The sequence below is a fragment of the Cupressus sempervirens genome, chromosome 10, assembly GCF_028749045.1.
Source record: "Cupressus sempervirens isolate cs-2001-9-10 chromosome 10, ASM2874904v1, whole genome shotgun sequence".
NCBI classification, from domain to species: Eukaryota; Viridiplantae; Streptophyta; class Pinopsida; order Cupressales; family Cupressaceae; genus Cupressus; species Cupressus sempervirens.
In genome coordinates this window covers 431534335-431554656 of record NC_143127.1, presented here as the reverse complement: position 1 = coordinate 431554656, position 20322 = coordinate 431534335, and the positions used below count along the sequence as shown (strand labels likewise).

At 32.7% G+C, this 20322-nt stretch overlaps 1 non-coding gene across 1 annotated transcript; it reads right to left on the bottom strand.

Annotated features, from left to right (window-relative positions):
- Nucleotides 1–3711: 3711 nt before the first annotated feature.
- Nucleotides 3712–3806, bottom strand: TRNAY-GUA (transfer RNA tyrosine (anticodon GUA)). Its single transcript has 2 exons — nucleotides 3770–3806; nucleotides 3712–3747 (listed from the first exon to the last, which is right to left on the bottom strand). It is a non-coding gene; the product is annotated as a tRNA-Tyr (tRNA).
- Between the last annotated feature and the right edge of the window lie 16516 nt (nucleotides 3807–20322).

Genomic DNA, 20322 nt, shown 5'->3' with positions numbered 1-20322 from the left:
TCCTAAGGATACTACTTCCAAATTTTCCAAGCATTCGACTTGATTGTTTGTTCCATTTTGGATCCTTTTTACACACATAGCCAAAATGTTTCCATTATCTAAATGTGCCACCACTCCAATATCCAAGGATCCTAGATTTCCCTTAGATGCCCTATCAAAGTTAATCTTAACCCATCCAAATAAAGAGGAGATCAAGTAGAGGGTCTGCTTAGATGCAAAGAATCAGCTCTTGGAAGCCCATTAATGGGAAACATCCTAACTTATTATTATTTGATATTTTTACCCTCTTAAATAAAATCTAGCAAGCAAAATAATTATTAGAAATCAATAGTCTTATATAAATTTACAAGATATTTAATTTTAAGTTTCCAATAATCACTCATTAACAACTTATACCTTTAAAGCTTCTAGTGCAACCTTAGCCTGAATGCTAAGAAATTATAAATCTACTAAGAAAAAATTATTAAAAAAAAGATTAGGTGAAAAGAGTCTTATTAATTAATTTAATATTTCATGGTGTCAATGTTACATAGCATGATAACTAAAAATTATTATGATGGATGGATCATTACTCTGTAGAACATGATTTTCCAATAGCAATATGACTATGGAAAGAATTTTGGAAAAGAAACCTAGTTTAGCAAATATACTAAATGGTTAATTTAAATTTTAGATTTACAAGCATGCCTCAAATCCTCATAACCCACAACAAATGGTTGGTTCCTATAAATACAAGACTCTATTCTCAATATGTGTAGATGTTGAGTTTGCAGTGAGTAAGATTCAATCAAATACTAATATAGTATTTATTTTTTGCCAAAATTTTGTAAGTATATTAAAATATTTCTCCAAAATTTGGTAGAGTACATTAAAATAGTTCGTTCAACAAACTTCAAATAAAATAAAATAAAAACAATTTACTAATAAAGATCTTTGTGAGGCATGGTCTCCAACTAGCATTGTGCATTTTAAAATCAAATACAAACTCACTCAATTTGACAACTTAAACATCACACATAGAGGATTCATTTCTTTAGAGGTTTAGAACATGATAACTCAAAAAGCTGCAGTTTAAAAAGTGTACCACTGACATGGGGTACAAAAGTCCTCAATTTCAGGACCACAACCATAGAAAAAAAGGACAAAGATACTGGTGTATATTAGTTGGGGTCCCATGGAGGTATAGTGGGTGGCTGCTTAAAACTTTTTAGGAAATGTTTAAAAGTGAGTGGTCCCATGTATTGTAGCTTAAAAATTCTAGCTTCTAAATTTACGAAAGTTGAGAAGATTTTAAAGTTTTAAAATATTTAAAAAGAGTAAACATTTCATTTAAAAAATTTTATGAGAAAAAAAATTGATGTTATGTGAATTTTCTTTTTCCTAAGCTGGTGGAGCTATTCACCAACCCCCAACCCCCATCCACCCAAATTGTCACGCAACCTCTATTCCCTAAAAAAGTAGAACCCAAACCCCCTTCATGAGACCCTTGTCTTACACATGCATAAAACTTAGAATAGTAATTATGAAATCTTGTTTCTATATAACAAATCACATTTTTATAAATGAAAATAGCAAAATTGTAACACAAATTACAATTATTGAACGTTTAACATAGTACTATAGTACATATCTAAGAGTAAGATTCAAAAATTAAAGTTAAGTACTTATTCTAGTGACAATATGGTTGCAAAATAACAGAAATGGAATAATTGATACAAAGACATCTGGGGATGAATACTACAATTTTTTTTTGAGTGGCCAAGGAGTCCCCAGATTTCACTGATTTTAATAGTCTTCAATAGACAATGACAACCTATTGAAAACATTCAAAGCATATTAACAAGAGCATAAGTCCTTGCCAATTGTGGCAAGTAGAAGGATTTTTTTTTATAAGAATGACTAATTTTCAAAAGAGTAAGTGGATAACAAATACTTAGATTGATGTGGATAGTAAAGTATACTACAAAATACAACTTTAGAACACATTTGTACATAAAAACTTGTCTTAGAAGAGTTAGAGGAATAAGTTTTCAAATTTATACGTTTTTCTATATCAAAGCAAGATTGAATTCATATATAAGAACCAAATTCAGAAACCTTTGTTGCAACCATAAAATAAAATATAACATACTAACACAAAGACACATCATGTAACAACTTCCCACCACCGTGGGTTGGTGTGAAGGAAATTGGGTTACCATTATATGCAATCCCATATGTAGGTCATGGATTTGAACCATAAGAATTGATAAAATTTTTAGTTTAGACACACAAAAAATGGATACCAAGTGAATTATTATGATCTCCACTACTAGACCAACTCAAATTGCATATCACAACATACAAGTTGGAGCTTATATAAGGGCTCATAGATGACTAATAATATAATACAACATACAGGTTAGAGTTTCCTATGAAATGCAATGAGATCTAGTCATCCATGTCTCTATCTTGGTTACGTTTAATGAACACAAAGGCTAACTTTAAAAAGACTCAAATTAAATTGATACTAAACTATAAGATTTTGGCTAGTACTTACCATTTAGTTTGGTGATAGTTGTAATTAGAATGAGAAATATAATTAGAATTTTAATAAATTTATTATATTTTGTTAATTACAATTTTATTTAATATAAATTTATATAATTATAACTATAATAAATTTAAATTTTTATATAAAATTGAGCTACAATAAATATTATAAATAAATGATAATTAATCATTATGAGTAATTTTAGTTTACTTCATATAAAGTAAAACATTATGGTCATTATTTTCAATCAACAAATCCTAGAAACTCCTCCAAATGGTACTGATAATCAATAGATTTTTAAATATTAATATTTAATATAGGAATGATTAAATTGATAATATAATTATAGAAATTATTAATAAATTAAAACAATTGAAAATAAATATATATCTTAAAACTTAAAATGGGACATTAAAATGATCATTTGAAAGGTAGGAGTAATAGTCTTAATTTATTGCATACACGTTTTGATTAAAAAAAGTGGATTAATCCACATACTTCCACATAGCTTGGTTAGTGGTCTCAAGTACCTAAAACTTGTTTGTGGATGACCTCCATCAAAAAAGCTTAAAAAAGAAGTCTGAACATCCTCCACACATTTTTGTGTTTGGGAGAGAGATACTTTTAGAAAAAATTGACATCTACATATAATCTCCACATACTTTAGCAACATGTAGCTTCTTGTTACTATAAAAACATGATACATCCAATGATGATTATGCTTCTGGATTTGATTGCGTGTGTTTTTTTTTATCATGAAAAGGATGATACATCCATTTGGAGCCTTCAATAAAAACTTTATAAATGGAGAGATGGGAGCTTCCAAAAACAGTCATTTAATTAATTTCTATTTTTTAATTGAAAAATTAAAATAACTCTTAAAAATTAAGAAAGAGGAATTAGAAGTGAAAAATTAATCTATAAATAAAACACTAGACATCTAACCCTAAAAATGTTGATATTGAAGACCATCAGAATTACTTATATTCGGAGTCCATGCAAGGTGATGAGGAGCGCAATGTATATCGGTGAAACACTATTGTAGTGAATAACATTAACTAATTTATTTAGAAGAAAAATTTCTCTGAACATACGATTTAACAGAACTGTTCATCTTGGAGAACCAGATATTGAAATGTGAAGTGAAAGTGGTTAAAAATACTAAAATGAGAGAAGATTCCGATCTGCCGGAATCGAACCAGCGACCTAAGGATTCCTTGGGGATTTTATTTCCCACTACAGTCCTCCGCTCTACCAACTGAGCTAAGATCGGGGTTATTTACCTAACAATATTAGTATGAGTCTTATAATGTTGACTTTCACCGAATTTTATCTTGCGGACTTAGAGTTTGACAATGGCAAAGTCCGCCCTTTTATTTCTTTTTTGTATTTAATACTCTCATTAGGACATGATTATTGTATATTGGGAGTCATAAATGTCAATTTCTAAATATTTTCTAAGTGATTTTCTTATCTTTTCATATTGTCTTTTGTGGGTAAGTATAGATCAATTAATTTTTTATTGAATTGTAATTAGATTGGTTACAAACAAATTTGATTGGAAATATATCTTTTTAAATTTATGTAAGTAAACTTCCTTTATATTGTAAATCTATGTATGTTTATATTTGATAAAGAAATATTTTTTTGTTATTGATTATATTTGATTAGAGTATGATTTCAATTTAGAAAATTTCTAGAATAAGAGATAATTTACAAGATCTAGAAAGAGATAGAAGCACAAAGTTTGTCTAATATTTCTAAGTATGCAACTACATCACTATCTTAAGGAAGCAAACAAATCCATCTTCTAGATCTACAATGTAATAGAACTATTTTATCAATAAACTTGCATCTGTCACACCTTTTATCTGAAAAAAATGCATCAACAATTTAATTTATAGTATTGAAAGTTATTATTCATGACTTAAATTAAATATAAAGAAGATATTTATTAGGGAAATTCAAAGTAAACCTATGCACGTGTTGAAAAATGCTTGTAAAACTCGTTGTCTCAATAGAACTCTTTGGTTTTGACCAATTATTTGTAGACCCAACCTTAGTGGAGTTCACTCTCAACTTACTCCTCCAACCTATGACTTGAATATAACAATGGTTAGAATATCATCGAGATATACTACGAATGAAACACACACACACACACACACACACACACACACACACACACACACACACACATCTATGAAACTCCTTCAAAAATTATTCATTGGGTAAGTGCACCGAGTTGCTAGTAAAAAAAGAGGCCAAGTTCCATTTTTTTACAAAACGTGTGCATGTGTTTTTTGAATTTCCAAATGACTTGGCTTGAGAATGCATTTTTTCTAAAACCCACCCCATTTCTCACAGCAAAAAATGGCAGCAATGAGTTTGGGGGAATAAAAACTGAGCATATTCCTTGTGGGTTTACATGTTTCTAGCATTTAGACCAATTTGTGGTCATGCCACATCGTTGAATAGGTAAGTATTTTTTATTTTTTATTATTTTGTTTGCATTATAATTGAAGTAGGATTTTTCATTGATTTAAAGTTTTTTCATTAATTTTTTGTCAAGTTCTAAAAATAATCCTAGGCCACGAAAGAGACAACAAAGACCTCTTCTTGCACAACTAATACAAGCAAACCCTGAAAATATTATGCATGAGCAACAAGAAAACCCTCAAGACACTGCTCCACATCAACGCAACTCTAAAAATGTAGCTCCTGGACAACCATAACTAGACCGAAAATTCTCTATGACCTTTAGTAGATCATGTAGATGCCACACAAGAGGATGTTATCAATACATAACAAAGCCCAAATTATTATATTAGTGAATAGGTTGAGGTCTCCTTGTCTTGTGCACCATTCAACCCTCTTCACAACCCTAGAAAGAATGGTCACTAAAAAAAATTAAGGTATCTCATGAGATTACAAAATGGGGTTCATGGGGGGATAGATATCGTGCATTTTATGCAAATGGGTTTCCATATGCTTAGATGAAAAGAAATGGCATAATTGAAGGTAGCACACAACCTCTTTTTATTGAATTTATTTCTATTAAAATCCTATAAATTACTATGAGATGGTTTCATATACATTGGTGTGTTTACACTGGGATAAGAGAAGCTTTTTGGGATAGGTGGTATATGGTCATTTATCAACCACCCTATAATAATTGAGAGGTGTCTCTATATTTTTTGAGAAAGCTATATACCTGAGTTAATCCTCGAGTTTGACTTCTAGTAGTTATAGTGTTAAAAGAAAGAATTTGCATGAGATAGACCTAAGATCCATAAGATGGTATAATAACAACATAGGAGATGTCTAGCTAAAAAAAATCAAGGTTCATGTTGTGGTCTCAGTAGTCCAAGTAAGGAGTCTATGGATTCACAGACTCTTTATGTATCAACATCATTGAATGATGTCATTATTCGACATGGGACCCAATTACTGAGACTAGAGGATAGATTAGTACTTATGCCACCTCCATCATCATCAGATACACCCTTTAGCTTAGGACAACCCATTGAACATATGGATCCCAACTGCTAGATAATATGGGTAAGCACACCAAGATGTTGGTGTTGGAAATATAAGAGGAGTAACTAAGAAGGGAGGGGTGAATCAGTTACCACAAAAATAAATCCCATATCCCTTAGATGTTAATACAAAACATAAACTCTGATGAAGCAGTTGTAACTCAGTTAACACACAGGCACTCGATTAACACTAACAATATGTTGTAACTCGATAACCACTGAAATAACAATTGTTATTGGACAAATACCGAGCATGCAAAACTTAATATATTATCTATGATTAACCTTAATTAACTTAGTTGCATACACATAAAAGAAATAACATGAACACAATCAACACCAAGATTTAACGTGGAAACCCAATTTGGGAAAAACCACCAATTGCAACTAGTTACTGATTTTCACTCTTCTAAAGTGAGCCTTGTTAAGAGCCAACCTTGTTAAAGGTTACAAAACACACTGTTAGGTGGGACCCTGTTGGAGGATTTAATAACCTTGTTAGGAGTGGTCTTGTTAGAGGTCTTTAAACACTTCAATCTAGAAATGCCACCTTGTTAGAGGATTTACAATAACTGTTAAGCCAATTCTGTTAAGAGATTTAGTTCACCACTACAATGGTTAGAGAGTAAGAATGATATGACCTGATTTCTAATGCAATTGTATTGCTTATTTCAGATCTCAATTCTAGCTTGAATACTTGATCCTTTCTGATCAAATGTATCTTTGTAACTCCTTAAGGATATTTTGCTTATCCTTTTAATTCACTTCCTCTAAGCATCTTCTATGCTTCCACACACTCACACGCTCATTCAATTCTCAACTTGACCTTATAATTATATCATACACATTGTCAAGTCAACTTGAATACATCTTAGAATAATTAATATTCATCTCCTCAATTAGCTAGAACCAACAAACAAATCCATTAAACTCAATATACCAAAACAAGAAAATCCTTCGTTAGCCGACCCTGCTCGATAGACACTAACTCAAAAATGATTTTCTTGTGTTAAACAAGTGAACTCTATTAACACTGCATCTTCACTAGCTTCCTTTGGTAACCGAGTGAGCTTAGTTAGCAATGGTTCCATCCAACTTTCCTTTGTTAAATGAGTGATCTCAATTAACACTCAACTTTTGCTAACTTCTCTTCAACGCCCAGGTGAATCCGATAGACACTATATTTTGAACTTGGAAAACATTAGAATGCTCAGTAGATATAGGAAACTGTCTTCATCACCCAAGTGAGCTTGACATACACTGATTGGTAAAGATATGACATTTTTTGTAACATCAAAGACAATATATAATTGATCAATTATTTTCAACAATCTCCCTCTTTGGCATTGATGGCAACACAACATGTCATAATACAATGAAATTTTAGAGAAAAACAATAGTAAGGATAATATCCTTAGTTTCATTATGATTCTTATCCATGAGAAATCCCTCTATCAGTGTGAACTCTCTCTGACTTCAATTTCCCCCTCTTTGACATCTCTTTCTCTAACATATGACTGAACTCTCCCTCTTTGACATCTTCAAGCCAAATTTCTATGATATGACACACACAAGTCTCCCTCTTTGACATCTTATGCCAAAGATAATATTCAATGAATATCAATGTACCTCATGTACTAATTCATATGCAATCTGTCCTTTCATTACTACATCAACTTGACTGATCTTCAACATGCTCTGGTTGATGCATCACTAAACTTCATTTAGTGAGCTTTAGATAGGGGAATGACCCCTAACTTACCTCTTAGATAAAGAAATGTATCCTTAGGTAATGGTTTAGTGAATATGTCTACAATTTGTTCTTTAGTATTCACATAATACTTTAGAATAACTGGGGGGTGAATCAGTTAGCCAAGGTCTAGATGTATAGATAAAACTTTTCACTGCTTAGTGAACCCACAAAACATTATTCATCATGCATGCATCCATAAGATTATGCAATCACTTAAAACTTGTAGATTACTGTCAAATCAACTTGTAAAAATGTAAACATGAAACATAACAGATTCATCAACATACTTGACACAATGATTTACATGGAAACCCAATTTGGGAAAAACCACCAATAACATGCTACTCTTTTCACTCTTTTGAAGTGATGCCTTGTGAAATGCCAACCCTATTAAAGGTTACAATACACACTTTTAAATGTGACCCTATTAAAGGATTTCAATCACCCTGTTAGGGGTGAGCCTTCTTAGAGGACTTTAGACCATTCACTTGGAATGTCACCTGGTTAAAAGATTTACAAATGACTGTTAGGTCAACCTTAATCCAAAGGATTTACCATAAACTGATACAATTGTTAGAGAGTAATAGTAAGGATTGATTTGATAACAACTTACAACTTCATTTGTAGATTACAACCACTATTTCAATCATCCATTCAACTTGGCTTTGACTCATTGCAACTCTAGTAGCTTGTTCACCCTTCAAGAATTCATATTCTTAAGCCTTCTTGCTTAACATGCCATTGCAAATTCTTCTCTTAGGTCACTTGATGAAGCAAAACCCTTGTCTCCTTGACTTCCTTAAGTTCTCATGCATAACAACCTTGCTTCATGATCAACCATTCCCATAAATAAGAAATTAAGATCTTTTACCACTCATTCTCCATCATCTAATTTAGGGTTTTAATGGATTAGGTAGGATACAATGAATCTAACCCACATTCCATATCTCTTCTAGAAATGTCTCCTTGAATCCTCTTTGAATTTTCCTAAAAATGGTTTACGTTGAATTTTGTGCCTCTAGCTCATCAATCTTATCTTCCACCTAGTTCACATAATCCAAGAAAACAAACTTGTTGGCTCAGATCCATCAAATTCATGATCTTTTAAATAATGCAACAGCTCGACATTATCGGGCTTCTGATGCTTGACACATACTGCATTGCTCAACACCCTTTGTGAAATTGCTCGGCACAAACTAAAGTTTATTGATGCTCGACATCAACTAAACTTTACTCGACATCTATTGTTCTGCTTGGCATACACTAGAATGAACTTTTACTTGGCTCCAACTATTTTTCTACTCGGCTTGCAATGACTTTGCTCATCACCTACTATCCACTCGGTCAAGCTTGGTAGACAAACTTTGTGCAACTTGTTCTTCTAAACTTTCTCAGTGTAACCAACCTTTGTAACCTTAAGTCAATTATCAATACATCATGTTATCACTGTCTTAATTGATTCTTATACTCCTTTACATGATCATAACTCAACCTTTCCTCTAGGTTCTATTGTCACATCTTTGATCAAATCCTCTTCATCAATCAAACAAGTGATAGTACTTAAATCATATAAGTAGTTGTCTTACCAAAAAATAGCAAGTTTGACATCAATGACAAAACAATGATTGAAACATATTGATCATACTTGTATGTTCTCAACAATCTCCCTCTTTTATTATTTTCAATCTATTCACAACAATCTCCCTCTTTGGCATTGATGGCAAACCAAATTGATCAACCAAATGGAAAACACCTTGTTCAACCAAATTGACTAGGTTAAAATAGTAAGACCAATCAAAATACCAATAAGAAAATAATTCCTTGTATTGAAATCTCTCCCTCTATCAACAAATTCCATCTTCTAAATAGGTTACAAAACTCTTCCTTATAACTCCTTTTGATTTTCTTCTTATATCTCCCTCTTACTAAGAAGATGTTAGGATTTCTCCCTCTTTGTTCTCCTGATTAGCGATTGTCTCCTTTAGCAATTATCTCCCTCTAAGATCAGTAAATCTCTCCAATTATCTTTCCTTTCTCCTTCTGATTAGTGAATCTCTCCCTCTTTGACAACAATGCCAAAGACTTATGCTAAAAACTTGTCATATTCACATGTTGATATAAGCTTCGTCAGTTTTCTCCCTCTATCGCCTTGCTTGTGATTGATTTGAAGTTTTAGCTCTTTGATTACTTTAGGTAGCTCCTAAAGTAAGATCCATTGCACCAATTTGTAACGTATGAAATTTAGCTTGTTTGATGTAGGGCACTCCTCATGTTACTTAGATAGCTTTTGATAGGGGTATCACCCCTAGTTTACCTCTTAGATACTCATGAGCATCCTTAGGTAATTCTTTTGTGAAGAGATCAATAATTTTCTCTTTAGTGTTAACAAATTCCATCTTTACCTCTTTATCTTGAACTAACTCTCTCAAGTAATGATAGTTGATTGCAATATGCTTAGTCTTTGTGTGTAGCATATAATTCTTTGAGATATTGATAACACTTGTATTATCACAATAAAGTGTCACTAGTTCTATGATCTCTTCCTTCATACCTTTGAGTAACTATTTGATCCATGAAATGTTTGTACAATTTACAACAACAACAACATATTCAACTTTAGCAATAGATTGTGAAGTGCAATTTTGTTTCTTGCTAGTCCATGTAACCAACCTCTTGCCTAAGAAAAATGCTCCTCCACTGGTGCTCTTTCTGTCATCGATGTTTTTAGCCCAATTATCATCATTGTAGGCTCTTAGTTCAAATTTCTCATTTTTCTTGTAGTATAGACCAAACTCTTCTGTTCCTTTCAGATATCTCATTATTCTCTTTACAACCATCAAGTGATTCTCTCTTAGATTAGTAGAGAATCTTGCAACTATTCCTACAGATAATACAATGTCAGGTCTGCTATGTACTACATATTTCAATTTTCCAATCATGGACCTATACAATGTTTGATTAACCTTAGTTGAATCATCATTCTTTGACAACTTGTGTCCTGTCACCAGAGGTGTACTTACTGGTTTGGAATCCTCCAATCCAAAAGTTTTCAATATTTACTTCACATACTTTGACTGAGCGATGTATATACCATATTTCATCTGATATACTTGCAAACCCACAAAGAATTTGATCTCTCCAAACATAGACATTTCAAATTCTTGCTTCATTTGATTTGCAAAATCCTTACATAAAGCATATTGTCCTCCAAATATGATATCATCAACACAAATTTTACATAACAAAATACCTTTGTCTTTCGTTGTCTTCATGTATAGATTGATGTTATCATTAGTCCTTTCAAATTCAATCTTCACAATATAATTATGAAGTCTCTCATACCATGCTCTTGGTGCTTGTTTCAAACCATATAGAGCTTTGTGTAATCTATATACCATGTTCTTATTGTTAACATAAAAAAATCCTTCTGGTTGTTCTATGTAAACTTCTTCCTCTAATATGCCATTCAGAAATGCAGATTTAACATCCATTTGATAAACCTTGAAACCTTTGTATGTAGAATAAGAAAGTAATGTTCTTACTCCTTCCAACCTAGCAACAAGAGCAGATGTCTCTCCATAATCAATTCCTTCTTCTTGTGCATGTCCCTTGCAAACTAATCTTGCCTTGTTCCTTGTGACTTCACCATTTTCATCTAGCTTGTTTCTGAATACCCACTTAGTGCCAATCACATTTTTGTCTTTTGGTCTAGGAACTAGAGTCCATGTGTTTTTTTTCTCAATTTGTTTAATCCCTTCTTCCATGGCTTTACTCTAGTCCACATCTTCTAAAGCATCTCTCACTGATTTGGGTTCCTTCATACTCAACAAAGATGTATCATTTTTCAATTTTTTTCTTGTCATTGGTCTAGCATCTTTATCTCTAATGATTTGTGTAGCAGGATGATGTCTTTTGACATATTTGGACAATCTTGGTTCAACTTTGGTTTCCTCATTTTGTCTTTCAGCTTCAGAGTAACTATGCACATCTCTATAAAATAGTTCAACATCTCTTTCATGTACACTAATCTCAGAATCAAAATGTGCTTTAACTTCATTCTATAACTCAACATTTGAATGCAACTTAGTTCTTGAATGCAACTTGACATTCATGGGATGTGACTCGACAATCATTGAAACTTGCTGTTGGTTTGTAGTTTGATTTGCAACATCTTCTTTAGCAGGCAAACCTTTGCAAAAGTATAAAAATGATTTGTATTCTTCTAGTTCTTTCATAGGTCCAACCTCATGTACTTCTATACATTCATCAAAGTTCACATTTGCACTTTCCACAACTTTGTTAGTGTTAGTATTAAAACATTTTAAAGCTTTACTTGTGGAATATCCTAGGAATATACCTTCATCACTTTTTGTATCTAGTTTACCATTCTTGAATTCTTTAAGAATGTAACACTTGCTTCCAAATACCTTAAAATATTTGACATTGCATTCAAAAGGTGTTGAATGAGTACCTTTCTTGACTTGTACACAGTTCAAGGTATAGATAACTATACTTACAACTTCTCTCCAGTATTTCAAAGCAATATTCTTCTCCATCATGACTATTCAAGCACAATCCATTATATATCTATTCCTTCTTTCAACTATTCCATTTTATGGAGGGGTTCTAGGGGTAGATTTCTGTCTTTTGATTCCTCTATCATTACAAAACATCTCAAACTCATTTGATGTGAATTCTCTTCCTTTGTCAAATCTCAAACATGTCAGACTTTTTTCTGTTTCCTTCTCAACTCTTACTAAGTCCCACTTAAACATTTGGAAAGCATCAGATTTCTATTTTAGAAACATAATTTTCATCATCCTAGAATAATCATCAACAATCAACATAATGCACTTATCTCCTTTGTAGCTTTGCACACCAATTGGTCCACACAAGTCAGTATGAACAATCTCTAGTATTCCTTTAGAGGTATAAACTTTACTCTTAAAAGTTGACTTTGTCATTTTGCCTAATTGACATTGTTTGCACATTATATTATCATGCTTCTTTAACTTAGGAAAACCTCTCACTTTTCTCATGTTACTGATACTAACCACGTTATCAAAATTGACATGACATAACCTTTTGTGCCACAACCACACATCGTCAAATTTTACAGCAAGACAAGTAACATCCTCTATATCAAGATAAAATAAATTACTCCTAGTTTGATCACCCTTTACAATTAGTTTCCCATCAGTGTCAAATATCTTAAAAATATTATTTTCAAACTCAACCTTATATCCCGAATTATTTAGTTGTGACACACTCAAAATATTATAGTTAAGTCCTTCAACATAGTAAGCATTGTCACAATTTTTTTTATGTGTGAGCTTGATAAAACCTTTTCCTTTTATCAAACATGGTGCATCATTACCAAATCTTACACTATTTCCATCATAATAATTAAGGGTAATGAACTTACTTTTGTCTCTTATCATGTGATGTGAACACCCACTGTCAATGATCCATCTATCATTCTTGTTGACACAAGTCACAAGTGCAGTCACCTCATCTTCATCAAATTCATTCTTCATTGCAACATGCACCATTTCATCATCATGTTCATTAGATTCATCTCTTGTTTCTTCTTCATAAATGTAGCATGACTTTTTTCCTTTGTCTTTGTAGTCCTTGCTATCTTCATCTCTTCAGCTCTTGTATTTGTCAACACCTCTGTAATTCTTCTTTTCTGGACATCTAGCAGCAATATGACCAACCTCATTCCAATTGAAATAAGTGATAGGTAATTTACCTTTGTACTTGCCTTTACCTTTTTGGAATCTCCTTGCTAGTAGTGCTTCAAGCTGTTCTACATCCTCCTCATCTATATCACTGTCACTAGACACATACTTCTTCTTTTTCTTATTTTTTCTTTTAATCAGGTTCCTTCAATGATACCTTAGCTTTGAAAGAAGATTCAATACTTTCAGGCTTGTAATTATCAAAGTTAGATAGCTCAAAAGTAGTGAGTCTACCTACTAGACCTTCAAGTGATAGATCATTCCTTGGTATACATCTCAGTTCTTGAATTGTAGAAACTCTAATAGCATATATAGGCAGTAGTGTTCTTGAAACTTTGCTTAACACAATATCATCATTTATTTTGCTAGTAGCTTCTCTTATTGCATTAACAAATTCTTTTATCCTTGCAACACATTGAGCAATATTTTCACCTTCTTCCATTCTCATATCATCAAACTTACCTCTAAGACTTTCAACTTTGGCTCTTAGAACATTTGCATCTCCTCCATAGATAATGGTTAGGGCATCCCACATTTTCTTTGCACTATCAAGACCTTTGATATTATCAAATTCAGTATAGCTTAGGGCAGAGACAATCTCCAACATTGCTTGGTTATATTATTTCTTCTTTCTCATATCCTTAGCAGTTGGGGCACTGGTAGGATTAACATGCTTAGTTTTAATGTTAGATTGTGCATGATCTCCAAGTCCTCCAAGGTGTATCTTTATCAAACTTTTCCATGTAAGAAAGTTATCTCTATTGAGCTTAGGTACTTCTATTTTTGACATTTTGATCTTTGTGCTTCTAGTACCTTCAAACTAGTCCTCTTAAGCAGATGGCTCTGATACTGATTGTTGGAATACTTTAGAATAACTGAGAGGGGGGTTGAATCAGTTATCTAAGGTCTAGATGTATAAATAAAAATTTTCATAGCTTAGTGAACCCATAAAACATTATTCATCATGCATGCAACCATAAGATTATGCAATCACTTAAAACTTTTAGGTTATAGTCAAATCAACTTGCAAAAATATAAATATGAAACATAATAGATTCATCAATAGACTTAACACAATGATTTATGTGGAAACCCAATTTGGGAAAAACCACTAATAACATGCTACTCTTTTCTCTCTTCTAAAGTGATGCCCTGTGAAAGGCCAACCTTAAATGTTACAATACACACTGTCAAATGTGACCCTATTAAAGGATTTCAATCACCCTATTAGGAGTGAGCCTTGTTGGAGGACTTTAGACCATTCACTTGGAATGTAACCTAGTTAAAGGATTTACAAATGACTATTAGGTCAACCTTAATCCAAAATATTTACCCTAGACTGATATAATTGTTTGAGAGTAACAATAAAGGTTGATCTGATAATAACTTACAACTTCATTTCTAGATTATAGATAATTGTTTCAGTCCTCCATTTTACTTGGCTTTGATTCATTGCAGCTCTAGTAGCTTGTTCACCCTTCAAGCATTCATATTCTTAAGCCTTCTTGCTTAACATGCCATTGCAGATTCTTCTCTTAGGTCACTTGATGAAGCAAAACCTTTGTCTCCTTGACTTCCTTAGGTTCTCACACATAACAACCTTGCTTCTTGACCAACCACTCACATAAATAGGAAATTAATATCTTTTGCCACTCATTCTCCATTGCCCAATTTAGGGTTTTTATGGATTAGGTAGGATACAATGAAACTACCCCACATTCCATATCTCTTCTATAAACTTCTCCTTGAATCCTCTTTGAATTCACCTAAAAATGGTTTACCTTGAATTCTATGCCTCTAGCTCATCAATCTTATCTTCCACCTAGTTCACATAATCCAAGAAGACAAATGTGTTGTCTTAGATCCATCAAATTCATGATCTTTTAAATAATGCAACAACTTGACATTATTAGACTTCTAATGCTTGGCATATATTGCGTTTCTCGACATCCTCTGTAAAATTACTTAGCACGAACTAAAGTTTACTGGTGCTTGACATTAAATAAACTTTACTTGGCATCCACTGTTTTGCTCAACATACACTAGAATGAACTTTTACTCGGCTCCAACTAATTTTCTGCTCAGCTTGAACTGACTTTTTTTGGCACCTACTATCCACTCGGTCAAACTTGATAGACAAACTTTGTGGAACTTGTTCTTCTAAACTTTCTTAGTGTAACCAACCTTTGTAACCTAAAGTAGATTATTAATACATCATGTTATCACTATCTTAACTAATTCTTGTAGTCCTTTACATAATCATAACTCAACCTTTCCTCTAAGTTCTATTATTACATCTTTTGATCAAATCCTCTTCATCAATCAAATAAGTGATAGTACTTAAATCATATAAGCAGTTGTCTTACCAAAAAATAACATGTTTGACATTAGTAACAAAACAATGATGGTAACATATTGATCATACTTGTATGTTCTTAACAATCTCCCTCTTTTATTGTTTTCAATCTATTTTCAACAATGTTCCAATCTCACCTCTTTGTCTTGCACCAATTCTCTTAGAAAATGATATTTTATTGCAATGTGCTTCGTCTTAGTATGGATCACAAGATTCTTTGATATATTAATTGCACTGGTGTTATCATAGAAGATAACCACTGGATCCTTGATCCTACCTTCATACCTACCAATAGTTGCTTAAACCAAACAACATTGGAACAATTAACTATTGCTACAACATACTCTTTCTCTATTGTAGATTGAAATATAATTATGCTTCTTATTTGTCCAAGACACCAGTCTTTTAACAAGAAAGAATGCTCCACCATTAGTGCTTTTTCTATCATCAACACTTCCTACCCAATCAACATCAGTGAAGGCTTTCAAATCTAAATTGCCTCCTTTCTTGTACCATAATCCATAGTCTTTAGTACCCTTCAAATACCTCATGATTCTCTTGATTTTCATCATATGATTTTCTTTTGGATTAGCCAAAAATCTTGCCACCATACCAACTGCTAATGCAATACCAGGCCTTGTATGTACTACATATTATAGTTTTCCAATCATTGATATGTATGTCGTTTGATGTACCTCCTTGGAATTATCATTTTTGGAGAGCTTATGTCTAGTAGACATAGATGTTCCAACTAATCTTGAATCCTCCATTCTAAATTTCTTCAGTATCTCCTTGATATACTTAGATTAAATAATGTAGATACCATCTTTCTTCTATCGAATCTGCAATCCAACAAAGAATTTGATCTCTCCAAACATGCACATCATAAATTCCTTGCTCATTTCCTCTGAAAAAGATTTGCACAAATCATGATTTCTAGTAAACAATGTGTCATCCAAAAATATCTCTACCGACACATTCTTCTTGTTTGGTCCTTCTTTGATGTATAGGTTGTTGTTATCATTTGCCCTTTGAAAACCAATCTTCATCAAGTAGTTAAGGAGTCTTTCATACCAAGATCTAGGAGCTTTTTTGAGACCATAGAATGCTTTATGTAGTTTGCAAACCATATTATTTTTATTGGGATCTACAAAGACTTCAAGTTTCTCTATGCAGACTTCCTCTTCAAGAATTCCATTTAAGAATGTAGATCTCACATCCATCTGATAAACTTTAAATCTTTTATGTGCAGCATAAGTAATTAAGGCCCTTACACCTTCTAATCTTGTAGTAGGAGCAAAAGTTTCACCACAATCAATACCTTCTTCTTAAGAATAGCCTTTACATACTAACCTTGCTTTGTTTCTTGAAACTCCTCCATCTTCATTCAACTTATTTTTGAAAAACCACTTTGTGCCAATTACATTCTTATCCTTGGGTCTAGGAACAAGAGTCTAGGTCTTATTCCTTTCTATCTGTTTTATCTCTTCATTCATTGCTTCAATCCATCTTTCAATTTCCAAAGCATCTTTAACTGGTCTAGGTTCAAATTTAGCAAGAAAACATGTACCTTTCAATTTGCTTCTTGTCATTATTCCATCTAACTTGTCTCTAATGATCTGGTCAAGTGCATGGTGTCTTCTAATATATCTTGCTAACACAGGTACTTTGGATTTAGAACTTGTTCCACTTGCCTCGCCATGGTCTTCTACATCATGCTTGGGTCCCATTGTCTGTAACTTGGGTCCTTTAGACTCGATTTTCTCTAGCTGCAACTTGGTAGCCTCTAATTGTGACTCAGGTCCTTTAGACTATGACTTGGGTTGTATTAGATGCAACTCAGGTGAAGGACCTGATTTCCTCTGGCTATAACTTGATAACCTCTAATTGTAACTCAAGTCCTCTAGACTATGACTTGGATTACACTAGATGCAACTCAGGTGCTTTTGGACATTTTGGGGACTCGGGAGCTGAAGTCTAATGACTTCCAATTATATTTGGAAATATATTAGGGTCAAAGTAAATAAAATTTATGTAATCTTTAGGTTCTTTGCTACTCTCTTCTTCACTCTTTTTTGCAAACTCATCAATTCTCACATGTGCACTCTCTATAATTTTATGAGTAGTTAGATTCAAACACTTATATGCTTTACTTTTGTTGGAGTATCCTAGGAATATACCTTCATCACCTTTGACATCAAATTTACCTTTCCTAGTCTCTTTTAGAATATAAAATTTGCTACCAAATACTTTCAAGTAACTTACATTAGGTTTGTAGTCATATCATAGTTCATAAGAAGTTTAATTTGAGTCTTTCTTTAGTTGTACTCTATTTATGGTATGCATTTTTGTATTCATTGCTTCCTTCCACTATTTTATTGTAACATTCTTTTCTATCATCAAGATTCTTGCATAATCCATGATTGATTCATTCCTTCTTTTAGCTATACCATTCTGTTGTGGTGTACTAGGGGCTAATACTTGTTTTTTGATTCCTCTTTTAGTGCATAATTCATTGAACTCATTAGAAATGAATTCACCTCCTCTATCTAACCTTAAAAAATTTAGCTTCTTTCCTATTTCCTTCTCTATTCTTTCTAGATACCACTTAAACTTTTGAAAAGCTTCAGACTTATCTTTTAGATACATTACAATCATCATTCTAGAATAATCATCAACAAATAAAATAAAGTACTTCTCTCCACTATAACTCTCAGTTCCAATAGGTCTACAAAGGTCTATATGAACCAGTTCCAAGACTTCTTCAGAATGATAGATCTTGCACTTGAAACTTGTCTTGCCCATTTTACCAATTTGATAATTTTTTCATAGGCCCATATCAAGTTTCCTTAAACTAGGAATATGTGTCACTCTTTTGTTTTTGCTTATCTTGATCAGGTTATCAAAGTTCACATGACACAATCTTTTATGCCATAACCACATTTCTTCTTGAGTGAGAACTTGGCTTCAAATGCGAAATCAAGATTGCTAGAACTACGAACATAATTATCATAGTTATCTAGCTCAAATGCAGTCAATCTTTCAACTACTGCATCCAATGTTATATCATTCTTTGGATTGCATCTCATCTCTTTAATTGATGAGACTTTGATTGCATATATAGGAACAAGTGTTCTATGAAACTTACTTACCACTATCTCATCTTCAATCTTTCCTCCTGAGGCTTTGATTGCACAAACACTGGCTTTGATTCTATCACTGTACTTTGCAATGTTCTCATTTCTCTCATCTTTACTTGATCAAATTGTACTCTGAGGCTTTCAACTTTGGGTCTTCTTACATCATCATCTCCTCCATAAATGGCTTTCAACTTGATCCACCTCTCATAAGTAGTACCACAGTCTTTGACTTCATAAAAATTGGCATAGTTGAGAGTTGAAGAAATATCAATCATCATAATGTTATGATTCTTCTTCTCTATAATTTCTTCAACAGTCATAGTTCCAACAGGTACCACATATTTGGAGTTAAAATATTTTAGACCTGAATCACTAATGGTTGTCAAATACAACTTCATAAGTTCCTACCATGCATTGAAGTTATCTCTGTTCAACTAGGGGATCTCCCTTCTGTAAGACATCCTCATCTTTAGCTTAGGTCCTTGAAACCTTCTCTGCAAGCACCAAAAAATTTGATACCACTTTTTGGAAATATAAGAGGAGTAACTGAGAGGGGAGGGGTGAATCAATTACCACAAAATTAAATCCTAGACCCCTTCGATGTTAATACAAAACATAAACTCTAATGAAACTGTTGTAACTCGGTTAACACATAGGCACTTAGTTAACACTAACAATATGTTGTAAATCGATAACCACTAAAATAACAATTATTACTTAGAAAATACTAAGAATGCAAAACTTAAGATATTATCTATGATTAACCTTAATTAACTCAGTTGCATACACATAAAAGAAATAGCATGAACACAACTAACACTAAGATTTAATGTGAAAACCCAATTTGGCAAAAACTACCAATTGCAACTAGTTACTAATTTTCACTCTTATGAAGTGAGCCCTGTTAGGAGCCAACCCTATTAAAGGTTACCAAACAAACTATTAGGTGTGACCTTGTTAGAGGTCTTTAGACACTTCAATCTAGAAATGCCACCTTGTTAGAGGATTTAGAAATAGCTATTAAGCCAACTCTATTAAGAGATTTAGTTCACTACTACAATGGTTAGAGAGTAACAATGATATGACCTGATTTTTGATACAACTATATTGCTGATTTTAGATCTCAATTGTGGCTCAAATACTTCATCCTTTCTAGTCAAGTGTACCTTTGCAACTCCTTAAGGATATTCCACTTATTCTTTTAATTGGCTTCATCTAAGCATCTTCTATGCTTCCACACACTCTTTCAATCCTCAA